Below are 6000 nucleotides of genomic sequence, written 5' to 3' on the forward strand. Positions count from 1 at the left end.
AGGTGTGGAATCAAATGTGAGGGGGATACTTTGTTAATTTGGGAGGATTTGCACCCCTGATAATACGGGTCAATAAATCCTAAAGCCTGAGTGCTGCATGGTCCATAATTAGGACTCCCAAATGTTCAGGTTAGGTCTGACAATCCCGGATTTTTATCACCGATCCAACTTCCACAAAATTATTCGAGAGTCTAAATGGTTCGGTTTTTCTCCAAAACATGCGGCATTAAAAACAAATCGTCCTCATAAGTCATCGATACACAGACAAAAAAAAATGTATGCGGCGTACGTAATAACGTAGGTTACATGCATAAATCCTGTACCTTTTGGACTTACTTACGGCTATAGGTACATCCTGCAGCAAATGTATAACTGAAAACGTATGTTTTATAATACTTTTTGTATAAATGTTCCATCTATACCTACTTTCCGTATGAAACAGAAATGTATATAGACGGTCAGAATCTCACATACAGATGGACGTATATAACATTTAACTTACGTATGTAATATACGGAAGATTGTTAGATATCAGACATCTTGCAGTGGCATGATGTAATATCTAAACGGGAAAAATTGAGTACGTATGTAGTATATGAATGACGTAGCCTCCATACATATTTCAGTAGTAAACTTATGCATTCCGTATTTTGTACAATATATCGTTTTCCGGATAACGGATTTTTCTTAGTGTATCCAACTAATAGAAATATTATTGTATTAATTAATTAATTAATTCTTAAAGCTCAGCAAAGGATAAGTGTATAACGATAATTATAGTGTATAATTTATATTTCCCATCTTTTTTCTCTCTTTAGTTTAGAAATCTGGAGTTCTATCCATATGGGTGCCAAGTTCCTTGAGGACAAGTTCTTCAGACAAGTATTTTGGAACCTTATTTCCCCATGGAGACAAAGCTCTTGAGCGCATTCGCCCTTTTGTAGCATCTATGTAGTCTGTGCCAACGTCAGGTTCATCTTAATAGGTTATCGTACATCATTAATTTTTAGGTTTACAAGGAAGTAGTTTTTGTAGTCTTTTTTCGAAAACTACACAAGAGAATTTACAATCACTTATATTGTCTCTGCTCAGCTCAATAAATATATCGTATATGTTTCATATTTAGACATTTTCTCGATCATACATTAACAACATTATAGAATTTTCTCTGTCTAGCTTCGTCATATTTTTCTACTTTTGCCACTTTGGATGGACAAGTTACGTTATTTCTATTAATATATCGGGCGAGTCAAAATGATGTTGCCCATTTTGTTAATTTATTAATCGAACAATAATAAGCTTTCCTTGCCAATATATTTTGTTCCTGAAATATAGTCTCAAAAAGTTATTTTCTCTTTTCTGTTCCAGAGGAGTAGTTACGTAGATGTCCATCAAGAGGCAGTTTGGTTGAAGTAATCAATATAGCTTCTATAGGCCAGTAGAAAGCGTTCTGTGTGCTTGAAATGACCACCAAGGTCTCCAGACCTCACCCCATTGGATTTCTTCATCTGGGGTTTCATCAAAGATCGCGTAGTTTTATGTGCCGCTACTTGCTACAACTGTACTTGAATTGCGTGAGCGCATCACTGCAGCTGTGGCCGATATCGACCCTGATACGCTAGAAAGAGTTTGCCAGGAACTTGATTATGGACTAGATGTGTGTCGTGTAATTTTGACATATTAATGACATATTGAACATTTGTAATACGTTTAACAAAAAAAAAACACTTTTTGAGTTGATTATTCAGTGTGTGTGTAATCTCTGTTTACATACGTGTTATTAAAAGAAACAATAATAATAACTGAAATCGGAGACATCATCTTGACACATCCTGTATAAACTCTATGATCATAAATCATGAAACACTTCTTAGGAATGGAAATATACAGTGCAATTTATTCTTCATTATATATGGTAAAATTAACTGCTACGTTTCGTTGATACGTTACAAGAAGTCACATATCTATTATCACAATTATATAGAAAAATATATGTATGTTCCAACATAACTCTGGAATGCTGTTAAGTTCCAGCAGTAATTTCAACCAAATTTGGTACACGCATGACTTACAATCTAAAAAGAAATGCTGTGGGTAAGATACCCCTAATAACTCTAAGGGCAGGGGCTGAAAGGGGTATTTCGTAAATTTAACAAGAGCCCCTAACCGATTAGTCAACACTTCGTAACACAGAGCAATGTTGGCTGCCTATACAACAGGGTTAACATTTTTCTATCCTACGGAAAGAACGAGTTCACGTTAAATAAACCTATTCTCTAGGTGGGAAGAACAAAAGTTAAAGCAGAAAACAACACCGAAGTTGTTGTTCATTATTTTTATGTTATTTTGCTCTTTATTTTTAAACGTTTTGCATAAACACTACTTTTCTCTTGCAAAGAACTAGCATTTCAGCTATTATATATATATATCACTGCAGTACTCTCTTCCATATAATATATAATACAAGTTCATATCATGATTACTAATTTTTCTTAAGATTAAATTAAATAAGTCAGAATGTATAGGATTAATTGTGTGTGTTAATATAAATTAAATCTGTGGTTCAATTTCAAATATACTTCCAATCAAATGCGTATTACTGATATTAGATACTTCTTTCTAAGTTGTCGTAATCAAGGAAATACCTAGATCATTCCTTATTAAGAACAAGTATTTTGATATCGTAATTATGGGAAATAAATTAATTACTGATAATTCTAGTTTCGAGTTTTTATCCCTCTAAAAAAATAAAATAAGACGATCTTCTCCAAAATAAATTATATTGAATAAATCAAATTACAAGTGGATTTTCATTTAATTTTTATTTCAGTGTGTAAACATAGGGTTTCATTTAAGACAGAAGCAAGAAGACAAATTATATTGGACGATTTTGTAGAGAGAGAGCTTGTTTTCTCCTTTATTTTTTTTAATTAATTTTGGTTTTTCTTCCGTTACAAATTCGAAAGCTAAAAGACGCATCTTGTGTGCTCCGCTGCAATATCAGATAGATTTGTTTTCTTGCTTCTTTTTCTTCCCTTACTCGTCAACAAATCACATTTTCTCTAAGAAGATTCTTTTGAGCAAAATCAATTGTTTTTTGGAAGTTGTCGTTTCTTTATCACATTTCTTCTTCTTCTCATATTAGTTTTCAATTTTCCAGTCAGACATTTTATTTTTACCCTTTCGCTCTCTCTCTCTTTTCATTATCTGAACTCTTTTTTTTAACTTCTTCAATTTCAATTTTTCTCAGATGCTTCTTATTTCTTTTTTTGTTTTCTACTTTCCATGTCTTCTAAGTTTTCTTTACATTCTTTTCCCTCCAAAATAGCAAATATATATATTCTTTATTGTTTTCTTCTTTTAAAAGTAATGTTTCAAAATTTAACTTTTGTTGATTTCACACCATTATTTCTATTTATCAATTTGTGACTTGTTCCTTTTAATCATCCATTTTTGTCTATCTTTTTTCGTCTTGGAACATAAGAAAAATATATCCTTCCAAAGATTTCATATTTGTTTGAGCTTCAAAATGGTAGAAAAATCATTCACTTTATACTTGCGGAGTATTCTGTGCATAAGTATCGGAAATACTATAGAACAACTGTCTCTGTCAACATATATTAGAGCTAAAACCTGTAAGTGACGTCAACAAGCGTTTTCTGGAATCTATTCAGCATCCCAAAAAAGGTATCATGTTCTCCGTTAATCATTTATTCAAACCTGTATGGAACATTTGAGTACCTCGCATTGATTCTGTATTAAACTTCTTTCTTGCCATTGTTAGATTTAGAATACCCGAATTACGTAATAACTCCAAACAATTACAAATGTCTTTATTGAACTTATGTTCTCCTGATAAACGACACCGCGGAGCTGATTTACTACGGCAAGATTGATTCTGAATTTCTACTATCGCAGATTAACTTTCGTGTTCCTCAGTGACGAACTCTTTCTCTCAATTTTCTAAGTTATGAGACACCTAGGTTATCAATTGTAAAGCTTCTTGTTTTGCAGGCTAGGGCAAGATTACAATACTTTATCAAGAGGATGTAACATTTTCACCTCTGGAGTAAAACTTTGGAACGCAATTGATGATAACCTTGTATATTGAGAGATGAACCTGTATTTTATCCTATCTTTTCGTTTGTTTGTTTCTGTTTTTTTTCTTTATGTTGTACAGTTTTAGCTAATTGGGCTTGTGCTGTATGAAACTTTGTGAATAAATAAATAAATAAATAAACCTATAAACTGGAAGTGGTAGAAATAAATCATTTATGGTTTCAAAATTGTTTGCATTAGAACAAAAACGGTAATTGATAGAGGCAAGCGGTTTCCTGGTATCGATTCAGTTTCTAGAGAAACGATACCATCTCTATCCACATCAGTCTATTAAAACTGAAAGTAGTAGAAATTTGCTGCAACTTCCGGTTTAACACTTGGATACACTGTCATTTTCTATCATACTTTGCATATGCTGGGTCATATTGATTTCCAATATAGAATTTTGTTACAAAAAGGTATACAAACACTTTACTTCTCTATGGTAACTCTGCTTTTTCTCTATGATTTACGACAAAAATATACAATACAATACAATTATCGAGCTTAACCCTTATGAACACGCGCTAACTTTTAGATCTTAAACAGACGCGTGGATTGTTTTGTACCCCATCTGATATATTTCTTTTACATAAAATTTATTGTATGTATTTGGAATGTAAGACTAATATTGTGTAAAATTGACCTTTTATACAAGATATCATCATTTATTCGAGTAGATTTTTGATTTCATCGCCATTTTAAAAGAAAGATATGTTTACCCCATTTTTATCTTATACCTTTTATATGTTGCTATAAAATATATTCTAGTGTTTGTATCTGTTAAGAAGATTAATATATTAAACAATCCCATGTGTCTTTTTTCATACCTTCATTTCAAACACTTTTTTTTTTTTACCGTACAAAAATAGCATTAAACATTCATTACTTACTAATGTTCAAAACAACATGTACTTGAGTTTTCTCCCCTAAATGAATATAAAAAAGTTCTTTAAAATCATGTAGAATGAAAATGGAATAATATCATATGGCATGAAAATAAAAATTGAAAATTTTTCTAATCGTATTACACATTTACTATCATTTCCCCCAAGCATCAAGTGGGAGAGCAAAGTTTTGGTCAGAGACATACTTTTCATAATACACAAGGCTATGTTTCCTGCAGGCCAAATTGTTGCAATTGCAAAATTATGATTGAGTTTTCCTGTCCTTTTAACGCGGGCATATTTCACACCGTCCTTTTTGGGTTCATCTTTAAGACTAGTGATGAGTTTGACTGCTGCTTTCAGATGAAAGTGCAGGGAATGTTGAGATAGCCTAGATGCAATTGTTTGCCCTGTAAAAATGCAAACTCAGTTCCTTCAGTAATACACTTCTGGTAACTTGGTTTTGAAAATCACAAGAGCATTTATGCCTGCAACGTTTTGCAACGTTTAGCATGCCAAAAAAGACACTATAAGTGGCCAACGCTTACACTTTCTTCCGCCCAGCTTGTCAACAACATCAATGCTGCTTTACGTAAATTATAATCAGTTATCATAACAGATTTCTTTTTCTCAGCTTTGCCTGGATCAATTTTGTTGTCATGGTGCATTGTTCACGCCACAACTCTTCCGGGCTTGGAAGCATAAGAAGTAGTGGTCATATCCTTATAAGAGGCAAATAGGCTTCAATATTTCTCCCTTCCTCTTTAGTTCCTGCGGGTCGTACCTGTATATGTTAATACCCTTGTTCACAATCTTGTTCAACATTTGTAACATGTAAACTTTCATGTAGATCATCTTCTCCGACACTAGAATTATTAGGAATCAGTTTTTCATCATTCTCAACAAAATCAAAGAGGTTCCTTATTCTTTTCACCTCTTGCGGAACACTGTCCACACCACATTGTGTCCTCTCCTTTACTGTTTTTTTAAAGTTCACCATAATAATATTGGCCTA

Source organism: Thermobia domestica, chromosome 5 (genome assembly GCF_964235325.1).
Source record: "Thermobia domestica chromosome 5, izTheDome1.hap1.1, whole genome shotgun sequence".
NCBI classification, from domain to species: Eukaryota; Metazoa; Arthropoda; class Insecta; order Zygentoma; family Lepismatidae; genus Thermobia; species Thermobia domestica.